General features: G+C 35.9%; 1 long non-coding RNA gene across 1 annotated transcript; it reads left to right on the top strand.

The window, feature by feature from the left end:
- Nucleotides 1-9,315: 9,315 nt before the first annotated feature.
- Nucleotides 9,316-16,500, top strand: LOC146725539 (uncharacterized). Its single transcript, XR_014928681.1, has 2 exons — nt 9,316-9,468; nt 15,940-16,500. It is a non-coding gene; the product is annotated as an uncharacterized LOC146725539 (long non-coding RNA).
- Nucleotides 16,501-16,876: the final 376 nt, after the last annotated feature.

Raw genomic sequence — 16,876 nt, 5'->3', positions numbered from 1 at the left:
TCAATCTTGAATTATTTTGTTCATCAAAGCTTGATGTTGTATGGGAATGGTCATCACTGAATGGTGTTTCATTGTGCAAAGGGCTAGACAAGCCACTACCACCAGGAGGCTCTTTCTGCCGAACACACATATATTTTAACCAAATTTTTTCTAAAGCTGTTGTGCTATCATCTTTGTTAATTGCTTCAAACAACTTAATAATTGATGCTTCTGTCTTGTAACCAGTATTTGGACTATCCCACTGATCATGTTCAACCAGCTTATCCTGAGGTATGTAGTCTAATCTATTTAAGTCTTGGCTTAATGAACATCTACGCTGAGTAGACATGGACAATGATATTTCCTGTTGAGACTTTGGAAGTGTATCATGATGTCGGGAGTGCAAATCACCAGTTGATACAGATGAGAAAACTGGTTTTCCTTGCTGAGAATATTGATCAATGATAACAGGTGAATGCAGTGGGTCTTGCCCTGGATAAATCCCTCTTCTAGAATCATCTTGTTCTATTTGTTGGGATATGTGATAACCAATTTGTGATGCTGTGGAATAATGGTCACCATGCAAAGATGATGTTTCACTAGGCAAAGTATCAAAAAATCCACTTTCAATAGATGGCTTTTTTTGATGTGTATGCCGAACATGCATATATTTTAACCAAGCCTTCTCCAATGGTGTTGTGCTGTCATCTTTATTAATTGCTTCCAACAGCTTATCAGCTAATGCTTCTTTTTTGCTATCAGTCTGTGGACTATCCCACTGCTTGTGTTCAACCAGCTCTTCCTGAGGAAAGTGATTTAATTGCTGTCCTAGCCTAGAAACTCTCTGTTGAGAAGAAGGATTTTGATCAGATGAGAAACCTGGTGTATCGTGCTGAGAGTATTGATCATAGTCAGATATGAATGGTACCCTCTGCAAAGAATAGGGATCAAGTTTGGGATCATCATCTTGATCTTGCGGTTGTGGCTCATGTAGAGAAAGTTCAGAAGCAGGCACTCCAGTTGGTGTTCTCTCTCGAGAATGGGGGTGTGGGAGATGAAACACATCTCTGAAAATAGACCAGGCATCAGATGTCAATTTGGATATTGATTTTGTTTGTTCAGAATCTGTATCACAAGCTAAAAATTGAAACTCTCGTTGAGTAAATTCAGTAGATTCTCTCTGTTGGTTGTAGGGTCCCAGTGTAGATGAAGCCATAAATTCTCTCTGTTGGGAATAGGGGTCGAGAATAGTCGAAGTCATAGATTCCCTCTCATGGAAGTAGGGTCCAGGAGAAGATGGAGCCATAGATTCCCTTTGTTGAAAGTAGGATCCAGGAGTAGACGAAGGCATACATTCCCCGTGATGCAAGTAGGGTCCAGGAGTAGATGGAGCCATAGATTCCCTCTCACGGGAGTAGGGTCCAGGAGTAGACGAAGGCATAGATTCCCTGTGATGCAAGTAGGGTACAGGAGTAGATGGAGCCATAGACTCCCTCTCATAGGAGTAGGGTCCAGGAGTAGACGAAGGCATAGATTTTCTTTGATGGGAGTAGGGTCCAAAAGCAGAAAAACCAGGTGACTGACACGACTGGAATTGGGATACATATGAAGGGACCCCTACTCCACTATGTTGACTTGATTTCAATGGTGCTTGATGCCTACAATTTAATCTAATGGGGTCTCCAAATGCATCTGCCATCTGTTGATGTAAGTCCTCTGGATGATATTCTGTCATATTGCTCTGCTTACCTGAAATTACAAAGATTTTAGTTAAAGCCATCAAAGAATGTTGATGTAAATTACATATGCTGATTGTTACAATGTGATTAAAATGCCAGGTTGTTACTGTTAATATAAATGTGTATTTTCTATTTACACACTGTATTTTACACTCAGTCATGGAAGGTCTGTTTTTCCCTGCTGTTTCAGCTGAGGGTTGTGACCCCAAGGGTAATGTGTTTTATGTTTTACAAAATGTATTTAGTCTACATCTGGTAGTGAACATTATCAGGCATGTTTTTTTCCTCTAACTCAATGAAGTTCTGCTCAGTCCGAGTGTGTAGTTTTATAGACATTTTCCATGTCAATTTCTATCATTACTGGAAAGAAGCCTGCATGTACATGTACACATGTTTTTTTAAGGTTTCATAAAAATTCCTTTGTACACGAAATAGGAAATATGTGAATTTCATATAGAATACCATGAATTTTACATATTGCATTTGATCTGCATTTTAGAGCAGATCACTGGTTACTTGATGTATCATCATGCACACACTCAAGAACATGCGACCACTAGGTGAATAATAAACAGATAGTAACTAAAGTGGAGGTCAATATGCAGTTTTAAACCAGTAAAAGCAATTATTGACCAGACGCAGCCTCTGTGGGTTACTGATATACAAATACATGTAGTTATCAAGATTATTATGTAATAATTATGTAGTTATTACCGAGAAATGCTTGATTTCAATGATTTGTCAGTACAAAAAATGGCCCCCATTCGGCCATCTTGTATCAGATTATGAAACAAATTGATGTGCATGTGTATAATATTATGTATGATGTATGTGTGAATTTTGAATGTAATCAGTCCAGGCATGTCGCACGTGTAGAACTGACAATGTAAACATTCAACACAATTATTTAGTTCATACATACATGTGTGTTAATCACATTAGATAATAGAGAATCCAGTATTACTAATCTTTTCTAATAGTTTTGTGAAGGTATGTGTACACCAGTACCCCCCCCCCCCATATGCGCATACTGTATACTGTGGGATACTTTATTTTCGCTCGAATTAATTTTCGCTGAAAAGGCTTTTTGGGCATTTTGTATGGAATTTATTTTCACTGATTTTTGATGAGTTTAATGTGAAATATAGGAAAAAAAGTATATTCGCTAGATTTTATTTTCAACGAAAATATATAAAATATATAAAATGTTATGTAGTTTTATGATCAATATTTTATTATGGACACATTTTACATGTATCTCTATTAATAAACCATTACTATATGTCACTATTCCTTAGACCATCAAGCATCAGTAAGTAAGTGTATGAGATAGGCAGCTGAGACAAAACAATACAAGATAGCACAGCCAGTCTGGTTGCAGAAATAAGACTTTTGTTTAATGCTGAAAAGGTGAAGTAAATGGCCTCAGTTTGGAGCATTTTTTTTTTTAACAATTTTGACTTTGAAGGAAGGGAAAATTCATTATTTGGGATTTTTTCCTCATCACTCTCATGAGAGCGGTCAATTTTTTTCCTCATATAGTGTTTCTCTCTACTTGTAGATTTTATGAAAATGCAGAGTGTAAATTTGTAAAAGTTCAAATGTTAGACCCCTCACACTATACATGAACCTGTAGCTTCTTGGCCATAAGGCACCAACCATTTGAAATCGTGGGGGTGGCTGGAAGCTGTCACGCTGTCTTGTCTGCACCTTTTATTTTTCTAGAATGCGCCAACACTGTTTCCCTGCAACACCTTACTTGCAATTTGTTTTTCACTCGTTGACTACCGTAGCTTGTATTTTTTTAAACAAATCTTCTACCCCCGAGTTTAAATGGTCTAACCCTAACGTCGCCTTGTTTACTGCAACCATGGAAGGTACCTTCCATGCTGCAACATTGCAAGTATGTGAATTGTTTTCACACACCTGATAGACACACTAAGCAAAATAACACTGCTTATACATTCAAATAAAGATTGAAAATTGAGTTACACTCACCGATTGGACTTCACAAATTCCCCGTCCACTATTTCAACCCCCAAATCAAAGCAAAACAAGGCTATACATTTCGCCGTTACGGCCCTGAACTAGTCACAAAATAACGCGGATGGTGAAACAATGTGAAATTATCGAACTGTAATTTGAGTTTTAAGTTCTAGTAATTACCTGTATCAATGCGATCTTCGTGTCTTCGCAGTATTTTACGTCTGTGTCCAATCGACATGCCAGAAATGTTTCTCATGGACGCCATCTTGTATTCTTCACTATTAGTTTTGGATTCGTATTCGGTTCCGCGAAGCGTGAATACAAATAAAATAAACAACGAAAATGAACTGAACAACGAAATGTTAGTTCATTTCATATCACAATATTCCTAATCAATGAAAACAAAATTAATGTATTTAGGATATACTGAAATGCAAACACACACAATTAACGCAGTAAAAAAAAAGAAATTAGCCACGCGAGTTTGATTCAAAGGGAGGTGGTCACCGCGCCACGCATGCGTGAGATGATGATGGGACTCATAACTATAACTATAACTATAACTTTATTGACATTATTCATTTTGAATCTATAACTAAATAACAATTCCTAAATACATAAACAAAAACATACTAAAACAGTTTAACAAAAGAGCTTGGAAAAATCAGGGAATTGATAATTACTGTATCACATTACCATACTTTCTTTTATAAAAATGCCAAGCTGTATTGATTTGTATCATATGAACAAAGATGGCGATTTTGACCGTTACGCAGCCCAACGAGTACAAACTCGGACGTCACTAATATGACATTTCCTTTGTGATTGGAAGATATCGAAGGAGTCACCAGCGGTAATTTGTGCATGTAGCACCCAGGTCACAACTCGTACTCGTGATTTCCATTAGAAGAGCGCATTGAATTGTGGGAAAATCAATGTTTATCAATTAACACAAATGTCGCACATGCGCGGCGCGACGATCACCGCCCTTTAAGGTTAGCCCGCACCAAATCAGATTCACAGTCAATTCGTCCCAATTCACATTCGTCCCACAAGTCGATTCGTCCCATTTCACACTCGTTCTACGAGTTGATTCGTCCCAATTCACATTCGTCCCATTTTTTTAAATTTTTGGTCAGCATTACGATCTTGAGCAGGGTCAATTTCTATGTTTGTGTGCAAGAGGTTGACATCGACGTGCGGTATATCCTATGTCTTGTCGGTTTACGTTGCAGGTTCGGCCAACTGTTACTGACACGCTAAATAATAACTAATAACTCCACGTTGCGTGTACGGTGAATTTGTATTTATTAACGAATATCTTGTACGTTGCGTGTATTTGTATGAATGCTATGAATTATAGGCAACAGATGTAACTTGCATTTCAATTTATTTTGAGCATTCCATCATTCTACTACTTCTACCGAATTATTACATTATGTTTACGCGTCGGCTGTCAACCATGGTATTGAATACAACTAGTTGTTGCTTGTGGTTAATATTAATAATGTATTTTTCGTGTGATAAATATTCGGATGTAACTTTGTCTGTAACTTTCATATTTTATTTTCACGTTCGAATATGTCCGAGAAAGTTGGTGTGATTTGTTTTAAGGATGTAGTAATGTAAGATGTGGGCAAAACAGAAAAAGCTTGATAAAAGAAATAATAATGATTAATGACTAACAATTTTTACATGTTATTGTAGCCCTTGCAACACTCTATCCAAAAATAACACTAATGTCAACATTAATTAAGTCACGTGACTGCTAAATAAACAAAAACGATTGTTCTGCTATTTTTACTGTTACTAAAAAACGAAAACACATGAGAAAAGGAAAACGAGAATGTTCCCAAACATAATGTAAAATAGATAGTTTCTGAATTGTTTGGTTCGTTTACAAAGTGGCGGAGAAGAATTCTGTAATAAATTAGAGTGCTCTGTTTTCACAGGTCAATTAGTCATGAAGTATTACTGATACTTGAAAAAGATTTTATATTTTGTTTTCAATTGATCTTGAGTTCAATCTCTGAAAAAAATCAATGAAATCGGACAAGAACTGTTTGCGTAATCGTGATTTTTGTGGTTTTAGACACGTTACTTTTCAAAGGGCTGAAAAGACTAAAAAACCAAAAGTAGCACAGTCGAGAGGATATTTTCTGTCCGGCGCATCGTATTCAGTTATTTGTTGTTTAAGACAGCTATTGTGTTGGTTTTATAAAAATCAAAACAACCCGTTTGGTACATGGCCGATAAAGTTATAAAAAAAATCGATAATTTGAAAAAAGCAACGTGAAAACGAAGTATGGCCGCCCTTGAATAAACAGTGTAATCAATTTAAGTTTATTTGCTTGACAAGCTTAGTTTCGAGTGTTATACCATATCACAACAAACTTGGCAATTGTTTATGTACAAAACGTGTGACCGTTAAACTTGAACACTGTCATGTCACGCTCCCTTTCTCGTAAGCCACGGCACCTGAACCAAGCGAAAATGTCATCAGAGCAGAACTACATAATGAGATGCGAGTACTCGGTTAAGCTACGCTTTTTTTATTTTTTACTAAATACCGCCGATGAAACTTTTGTTGTTGAATATCGATTAAAAATCGTAATTCAAGTAAAAACAAGGGCCTACTATTTGCTGACTGAATCCGCTTGGAAGCAAGTCAGTCAAGCTTGCAGACAGCACTGTTGTGAATTACACGTCGTCGTTTTTGCTCTATAACTCGTTACAATCGGAGTTTCGTTTAGTTTATTTTTGTCGACTTGCAGTACGATTGTTATACAATTATTACCAGCACAAAACAGTTTTCATTTCCAAGAGCTATGAATGTACGTGTAACTTTTACGTGTAGCTTTGTCTACGAGCCACTGACGAGTCACTCAAATTCACTTGAAATCTGCCGTCCCACATGACACAATGGACCTGATTAGACTATTTTTGACTACCTCGTATTCTTAGCCAATCCGCGTGCATGTGTTATGTTCGAAAGGCCACATGTACACCGGAGACTAAAGTGAGATCCCCAGCCATAACGAGATTCTTCATGGATATATATTTTTCCCTTTTTACACCGAGAACATTTACAGTGGTCAGCCAGATTCGAAATCAATATATCCAGGTCGACGAGCCTCGTGTTATTCGCTTCACCGCAAGCGTTGCCAGATACTGCAGACTTCGCTGGCGATATTTGTCGTTTCGACATGCTCATCCTGTGTGTTGATGTCGTGTCGTTCAGTCTCCAGTGACAGTATATTGGCGTCATCATTCGAGGTGGTTACTATGGTGTTATCAGGGGGTAAAATTCTCTTCTCTCTGGGGGTTCTCCACAATTGCCAGGGGGGAACTCGTCTCGTCTCTCTATCTCGTCCCCTTGAGGTACGGGATCGGGAAAGTCACTTTAACTGTACAGTCAAATAAGGCACACACAACGAAATACGTTTCAGCTCTCGTCTTAGTCGATCTTTTGGAGCACTCTATAAGACACAGCGCCCTGGGGAAAAGTCCCCAAGACTCTCACAAGGCTGAACCAAGACTCGCCCAAGACTGGACTCTCTCAAGGCTCGCCCCTGGACTCTCTCGGACTGCGTCTGTCGTGGAGTATTCGCCAAGACCAACTCAAACTCTCTTTATTCATTTTCAAAACTCTGACCAATTACAATGCAGTAAAAAGACTCTAGGGCGTAACCTTCAATCATAAAGCCAATCACACTAAGTACTGAATACGTCATATCTTTTGATTAATCGTTCACTACATTAATAACTACGGATGTCAGAATAGCGACGGTATCTTGTAATTAGTTCCAAATCACTGAGCCAAGTTCCGTCCAAAACTTCAAATAGACCTACACGATGACAGAAATAACACAGCAATTCGCTAATAATCAACTAATTAAGTCGGTTAACAGATACGCAAAAACAAATTTATGACAAAAGAAAAAAAAAATCACCACGAAAGTCTACTACATCCTTAATATGACAACTTCCGTGGACGTTCCGTGCATGGAAGATAGTAGGGGAAGAGAGAGGAAATACTTTAATCCAGATTTCACTCTTTTTTTTCCAAGTCTCATAATCTGACGAATCTAATTGTGGGACAAATCGACTTGGGACGAATGTGATTTGGGACGAATCGACCCCCCTCCCCAAATCCAACTCGGCCGAAATTAACTCGCTTGATACCAGACTGAAATCTACAACACCGGTATTTTTTTTACGTTGAAATCAACAACACCGGTTGAAAACGAAATACTGTTTGTTTCGGCGAGTTGGTTTAGGAACCCCGTTTGAACAACATAAAATACCGAGATTCACTTTCAAGTCATGTTTTTCCAGAAACTGTTGAAACAAATGAAAACCTTTTTTCAAACTATTTCCATAGAAATCCATAGTAAAACATTATTTCATAGGAAATAATTTGCAAAAAAACATAAGTACATTCATAACGACATTGTTTTATCGTCGCGAGTTACTGAAAAAGATTTCGGAGATATGGCATATAAACCGTTGCTTAAGGAAATAGAAAAAGAAATGGTTCCATGAGACATTTTTTGCGCGAAGTAGTTCGGTGACTATATGTTTTATGTAATTTTACTGTTTCGATCCACAATAAAACGAAATCATTTTAAAATTGAACGTCAAGAAAAAACTGATGATATGGTATAAAATCGGCATAAAATGATTTCTCGATATGTTTTGATATTTTTATTTATTTATTTATTTATTTATTTATTTATTTATTTATTTATTTATTTATTTATTTATTTATTTATTTATTTATTTATTTATTTATTTATTTATTTATTTATTTATTTATTTATTTATTTATTTATTTATTTATTTATTTATTTATTTATTTATTTATTTATTTATTTATTTATTTATTTATTTATTTATTTATATAGCATATATCTGAATGCACGTCGATACATTCATATGAAAATTTGTGCTTACAACTGGTTTTTAATCCGTGTCGAAAACGTGCACAGAATGGTCGTTTTGTGCACGTTTTCGACACGGCTTATCAGCTACCTCAAGTGCCAAATCCATGAAATAAACAACCAATGTCAATAGAGTAGCCTAGGTGTTAAAAATGGATTAAGTACTGGCAAACCAACTTCTGCATAGGTATGATATTACATGTGAGAACGAAACAAATCCGTCGAGATTTCACGTTTTCCCGTAAAAGGGATGCTGGCTGTTCCCTCTCTGGACTCCCTCCCCGCGTATGCTAGTACTGGTACTACCAACTCTAACCATGTCCCCATTTGGTGACGCATGTCAACTATAAATGGGCATCAATACTCATTTCGCCCAATATTTCGCTTTTATAACATTTTATAACATATCACTTAATTTCCGACCGGAAACGCAACTGTTAAGCCACTATTTTGGTATTTGCCACTATTTTGGTACCCGCGAAAATTAAAACCAACGTTCTCTTGCTCTTTGTTATTATTTTTCTTCACAAGTCAATAAATCTCATAATTCTGAATAATTCTGGACAGTTTGTGTATAATTTGGAGTAATTTGTTATGTTTAATTTAAGTTTTCTTTACTTGCGCATCTTTTCAGACCGAATTGTCATCTTTTTGACGCAGACACAGTGACGCTAACTTAGGGGGTATTACAATCGGCTGTCCTAACAGCCATATCGCGGAGCTCAATTCAACTGTCGTACTTTTAAAAATCAATTGCATAGCATATCCGTCGCCGATTGAAATGGTGTTAGTGCATCGAAACTGTTCGGCGAAGCTGCTAGGTAAGTATATGGCGATTCAATACTAATATTGATATTTACTAGCTAGCTATCGCACTATGACTTGTTTAGTGTGCCTGCTCAGACTGCTGCGGCGTCTCGAGTCGTCCATTTGATTCTATCATCATCATCATGTTGTGTTCAATTCCAATTTCGAATGTGCATCGATTTCTCAAAACAGTAATTTATAGACATGTATATAGTTCATCTGATCCAGAAAGTGATAGTTTAAACTTCATGTACATGTCCAGCTTGAATTTAAATAATCTATATGCGGACGTTGAGCAGGCGGACAACAACAGAGCCACCGAGCGATATGCTATTTTTCCGTTTTGTGTTTCTTCCATTTGAGATGCATTTCTGTAAAATATTCCGTATATGATGACAGAATTCGCTGGTGTTGTCAAGTTGTAGCATCCATTCTGGAAATTTTTATATTTTAGCAGCTATTTATTTTCTTGAAATTAGAATGTTTTAATACGCAAGATTTAAGTAATTAATGAGGTCTTGATATTAGTAATTTATACCCATAACCTGAATGATATTCTTGTATAAAACATGTCAGTCACTTTCTTATTTTATCATATTTTTTCTCTATAAAATGACGAGATAGAACAATTTGTATAATATATTATACACTTGCGTAAATGACAAAGGTGTGTCAATAGTCAATAAAACAGCTAGCTGCGGTTTCGTAGCTCTTTGGTGCGACCTACAATCGAATTTCGCCCTAACAATTTCATTTGGACGTCTTTTTTTTAATTTTGTAGTTGTACGTCGAACATAGAGCTACGGGATCTATCACAGTTTAATAACAGAAATCTGGCATACGTAAATTAAATCGCTTTTGCTTTTGATTACTATGGTGTGACGTACCTTTATTGTGAATTGATTGCTGGATGAATAACATACAAACTTTTGTTTGCAATTTGTGTTTATAAATAAGCAATAATTTGTGATATTTTACAATTACCGCGGAAACCAAGCAAATTACGAGAAAACGGCAGCCATTGACATCCCACACTCCCTAGCACAGAATAAATGTAATCTCGTTTGGTGGTCATGTGATACAGTGGTGGAAGAATAAAACTCACTCTTCCCGTTATTCTAATTGTTCAAAGAAAGCAATCACATACAGTATTTATAATTGTATGATTTTTGTTTAATAATAGAAACTAGTTGCATAAACGCAATTTATCTACTGATTTCGGTCACATGGTACAAAATTATAGGTCTCGCGTAATTTGCTATAAACTCTGGAATACAAAATGGCGTCTTTCGTCTTGTTATTTTTCTGCGACTCGGTGTACGGTAAATAAAGTCAATTTTTTATGACCACCGTCATCATTTCACAGCGCAAATAGGTTCTGGTCATTGTTTGGAAGTAAATAAACATAGTGAGTACTTTCGAAGGTCTTAAAATGTGATTTTCGCGACGACCAAATTTGGCATGTGGATTTTAACCGGTATTCAGTCGCACAAGGCCCCATAGCCCTATGGGCCGGCCAGAGTCAGTCACGTAAATAATGCGGTCGGCAACATAGGGCTATGATTCCACAGCTATAAAACAGCCTAGGCAATACTATAGTCATTTAGAAAAGACATACAATTTGTTATTAATCTCATTATACACTTGTTATTAATCTCACTAATAACAACCATTCATGGTTATTTCAATTTTTGTATTACATTTTAATTTGTTTAGTAAGTTTTACAATACAAAAACCATCTTTATTATTGCTGCATTGTGGATATAAATGTAGCTCCAGAATGTGAGTAACCACTTGGAATTCCTACTGAATTTTGGGACGCCATGAATTCACAGAAATGCTTTCTTAATTTCATTTCCAAATACTTGCTGTGATAGATGAATGTTTAAACAATCATTTATACATGTTCCATAAGTGAATAAATAATATTACTAAAAAAATCCTTTGAAAATCAAAAGTTTACCATTCAATCTATTTGTATCTAACAACGTTGTCCTGACTCACTGCACTAATGATCAATGGGATAATGGCTTCCTATAGAGAAGAAATGTGTTAACTCAATATTGGATTTTGCAAAGAATTGTGGGATTGAAAATTGAACTGAACAATATAACCATAAAATTTTTAAAAATAACTTGCACGTTGCTTGAAAACAGGAGAGGTAAAAAGCTTATTTTAACGGAGGGCTCTATGGAAAAGATGTGAGCCCCCCAAATGCCATCTACAGTTCAATTTTCTATCTCACAACTTTTTGCAAAATCAAATATGGAGTTAACACAGTTCTTCCCTATACATGTATATAACACATTTTTTCCCTATACATGTACATGTATAACTAAAACTGGATATTATGAATCACTGTCTTAACTATGAAACAAATAATAAGGTATAATTATTCCCTTAGAACCTAACCTGACTCACTGCACTAACAACCAATAAGACATTTGTTACTCATAATTAGGACTAGGTATTATTATTATTTTTAATAATTTTTTTGTGCCAGGCAACAGTTCCGGACATTAAATTTCACTGTTGTCTCTCCTGACTTTTTTTATGTGCAAAGTGCAAGTGCTGACACATAGTGCATTTTTGCCACAGAAGTCATATTCAAGTTTGGGACTACATGACAGGGCTGTGCGGCCATTTTCCTATCAAATGGCAATTTAATGCACTATCCGACCTTAATCAAAGTTCCCCCAAAGTCGCATTTGTTAGTGAATAAATCTTGGCCAGTGGAATTGGGCTTTCCGTGTTCAGCCTTAGTAGGATTTGAACTTGGGTCTACAAATCATGAGTCTGATGCGACAACCACTACGGTATACTACCAGTGACCGGTAAGACTACATGTAGGTATTATTACCTGGTAATCGAAGACGACCTGACCCGACTCACTGCACTAACTATAAAACTAATAATAAGGTATTATTATTCCCCTTGAACCTAACCTGACTCACTGCACTAACAACAAATTGGACATTTTTACCTACATGTATAACAACAGTGTTCTCTCCACACCTCTAAAGCGTAATGGTACAGTGATGTGACCCTGTGAGATGTTCTTTCAAGGGTGTGGCCCCTCTAAATCCAAATCAAATACTAGAATATTAATAATTTGCCCATTGCACGTAACAGCAACAATGTGACAAAACAAGTCTCACAAATCACAAATACTGCACATGTCCGGAAAATATACTGATTTGGTACACTGCTATTATTTGCAGTTTGTACTTTAATTCAAAAAAAAACAAGTGAAATTAGGTCCCATTGAAAATAAAACTGTACATAAATCGAAGCAAAAATTATTCAACTGCAGGCATCGCCAAAGAAAAAAAACTGACTGGCAACACTGTTGTTTGGAGGTGTCAATCTGCCCAACGATTGTGTGTCTCGGCTACGCTGGTGGCTCATGCTTTGCCAAATTTTGTCGAATGGCGAGTTGAGTTTTAAGTTGATTTGCCAAATAATATATTTTATAGCCAAAATTGACCATATTTTAGGAAAGTAATGATTATTTGAATGTATAAACCATCTTTATAGTAATGTTCTTGAATGTATAATAAAGAAAAATGAACGACTTTTACCATAATATTTTTTCTGATAGTTAGTCGATTTTTCTAGGATAGTTGACGTCGCCATGTCTACAACAGAGCTGGTATTATGTTACTGTATTTTGCCGATCATGTATTAAAAAACTCTTGAAAATATGATACATCAGGGCAAAATGTAAGATAAAATTTGAAACTTTGGTCTGACCTTTTGCATCACTTCCTGTTGAAACACCAACAAAGTCGTATGTTATCGCATGACTTTGTGGACATTTTTTTTTATCATCCCCAGTTCTTTCTAAGATTAAAACATTAACTCGAGACACACGTTAGATCAAAAGAAATACCTGGATTGCCAGTCTGTTTATTAGTGGTTCTAAGATAATCGCCAATGAATCATTTTCAGGAATTTTTTTAAACAAGAAACAGGGGTGCATCGCCCTCATGCCATGGCCATGTGCCCCTTACCCTAGGGGGCAGATTTTCTGGCAACCACAAAATTCTGAATGACAAGGGATCACAAGTGGCTTCAGTCTTCAACTTTGACCTGTCTGACAGAAATTTTGGCCCAAAGGAAGCCAGAGAATGCTCCACACCCTGATAGGGAAAACCCCATCTCCCCTACTTGATGGTGCCGCTGAATTGCAGTGCTCCCTCTTGCAGTTTTTTTCAAGAAAAAACCCTGATTTTAATTAACAAAACATTCTAAATTTGTTCAATGCAAGAATGTTACGGTTTAGCGGACAAAGTTAGGGTAATCATAGCATTACACATAAGGTATAGATCAATGAAAAATCGTTGACTTTAGTTTGAAATTTTGTCATTATTGATTTATTATTTTCATCCTATTTTGATAACTCGCAATCTCACAACAAAAAAGTGTTTGCCCTAATGTCTCATGAACAGACAGTGACATGGGCACTAAAACTGACTGTACTTGTTGACACGAAATAATGATAAACAGTTATCTCCATGGATAACAATATATTTACTGACTGGCTATAACATATTAACTATTTCTATTGCTTTTTAGCTCCGCTGTCGACAAAGTCGACACAGCTAGGCATTAGTGGAATGGTGCATAGCAGACTGTCAAAACCTCAAATTCTCTAATTTTGGTGAATATTTTTGTCATTTTTGGTAAAAAGTGATATTTTCGACTTCTTGTTAAAAACCGCTATTCCGATTGCTTTGATATTACATATATAGGTACTATATGTGGATCTCTCTCAGATTTGTTCATTTCATAATGATATCTTAAATTCTCTAATTTTGGTGAATATTTTTGGTAAAAAGTGATATTTTTGACTTCTTGTTAAAAACCGCAAGTCCAATTGCTTTGATATTACATATATAGGTACTACACCTGGACCTCTCTCAGATTTGTTCATTTTGTGATGATATCTTCAATTATCTAATTTTGATGAATATTTTTGTCATTTTTAGTAAAAAGTGATATTTTTGAATTCTTGTTGAAACAGCAAGTCCGATTGCTATACATACCATACATATTGTTCATTTTCTTATATGATATCCTCAGTTCTTTAATTGAAATGTGCCTTGCTAACAGCGGCGCTATCTCAGCCGATAGGCTGCTTGTTTTGCTGTTCTATTTCAAACTTTATTTGACTTGATAAATACATAAAAGACAATGGAGTAAAATGATATAAAATATCAGACTGTCTCGTCTTTAATTAATTGTAGATAGATTGTTAACTAATTTTATACTAACACAGTTATTGTATCACAATATTCAATGGGAAATTTATGCAAATTAGATACAGTGTTTGACTTGGGGTCTGGGGAGAACACTGAACTTGGACTGGATTTTTTTAATCCTGAGGCCCTGGCTTGAATCACTGCACTAACAAGCAATGAGACATTTGTTATCTATAACTAGAACTGGGTTTTACATGTATTAATCCTGAGGCCATGGCCATAATCATTGCACTGATGACCAATGGGACACATAACTAGAACTGGGTATAGTAGTTTCAGAGGACCTGACTTGACTCAGTGCACTAACTACCAATGGGTCATTTGTTATCTATAACCAGGACTGGGTATTATTATTCCCAGAGAACCTGACCTAAGTCACTGCACTAACTAGCAATGAAACTTTTGTTACTTATAACTAATACTGGGTATTATTAATCCCAGAGGACCTGACCTAACTCACTGTACTAACTAGCAATGGAACTTTTGTTACCTATATCTAGGACTGGGCATTATTATACCCAGGGAATCTGACCTAACTCACTGCATTAACTAGCATTGGGACTTTTGTTACCTATATCTAGGATCAGGCATTATTATACACAGGGAACCTGACCTAACTCACTGCACTAACTAGCAATGGGACTTTTGTTACCTATATCTAGGACTAGGCATTATTATACCCAGGGAACCTGACCTAACTCACTGCATTAACTAGCAATGGGACTTTCGTTACCTATATCTAGGACTAGGCATTATTATACCCAGGGAACCTGACCTAACTCACTGCACTAACTAGCAATGGGACCTTTGTTACCTATATCTAGGACTGGACATTATTATACCCAGGGAACCTAACCTGACTCACTGCACTAACTTCATGTACAAATCAGACTTTTGTTACTTATACTAATACTGGGTATTATTAATCCCTGGGGCTCTGTTCTGGCATTTGTTAATGAAGACTGGGTTTTATTAATCCCAGAGAACCTGACCTAACTCACTGCACTAATGACCAATGAGTCATTTGTTACCTATAATTAGGACTGGGTACTACCGGTATTACGGTAATATTAATTCCCTGACCTGACTCACTACACTAACTACTAATGGAAGACTTGTTACCGATAACCCTTAGGCCCTGTACTGGGATAAATTAGCATAACACACAAGCTTTGTATTTTGATAGATATTTTAACAATTTTTTTTTTTTATTATTGTAGGAAACTTGGAAATACTATACAGAGAAATGAAAGAATATGGTATCAATGGCTTCAGTACCTGTAACAATGATTTATGACTTTTTAGTAATTGTATTTGTATACCACTTTTTCAGTTTTCTGATTATTTCATGACTGTATGGTGTATTTTGTTATAACATGATGATAATAACAAAAATATTATAAAACTGTATTACAAAGGTACCATACAGTATAACAACAAGAATTAAAGTGTGATTATAAATTTATACTTAATTTAGAAATAACATTTCTCTTCTGGACCCTTGTCAGTGTTGGTCACTTTGTAGTAAAGCATGTGATCATGTCAGCATTATGCATATTGTCAACAATTATAATATTTGAACTCTCAATATTTTCCAAATGAGTGAGATGATAAGTAAGATGGTGCATTGTTTATTTTCAAACATGCTATATATTAAATTGTTCAGTACTATGGAAAATTCTATATTATTTGAAATTGCAGTGTTAGATTCTTTAATTGGGCAAATAATATAGTTTGTACAACTACAAGACAAAAATATATTATTTCTGCTTCTTGCAATACCACATTGTGTTGTGTTTATATTCTACAAAATGTTTGCTTTAAAAATTTAAACTTGATTGAAGCATAAAGCTTTGATCTCTATGATTTATGTCTAATAATTTAAAAACAACTGTTCATGTGTAGCACAAATTAGGGGCTTACAGTTTGACCTAGGTTCATGGTGTACACTAATTGTGGTTGGCATGGTCACACTAATTTCCCAGCAGTGTAAAGGCAGATCACAACAAACTTGATATGAGCATCATACATAGTGGGTTGTTACATTTGTATGTCACATTGTTTTGTTCAAAAATGGGAACTGATTGGGATTGATCTTTGTGTGTGTGTACAAGCGTACATCTCCAGCTGCATCGTTAACATGCCAGGACTGCTAAC

This window comes from Saccoglossus kowalevskii, unplaced genomic scaffold, assembly GCF_978046115.1.
Source record: "Saccoglossus kowalevskii unplaced genomic scaffold, keSacKowa6.1 SCAFFOLD_138, whole genome shotgun sequence".
In the NCBI taxonomy this organism is placed as follows: domain Eukaryota; kingdom Metazoa; phylum Hemichordata; class Enteropneusta; family Harrimaniidae; genus Saccoglossus; species Saccoglossus kowalevskii.
Note: the sequence above shows the minus strand (reverse complement) of the source record. Positions and strands in the feature narration are given on the sequence as shown.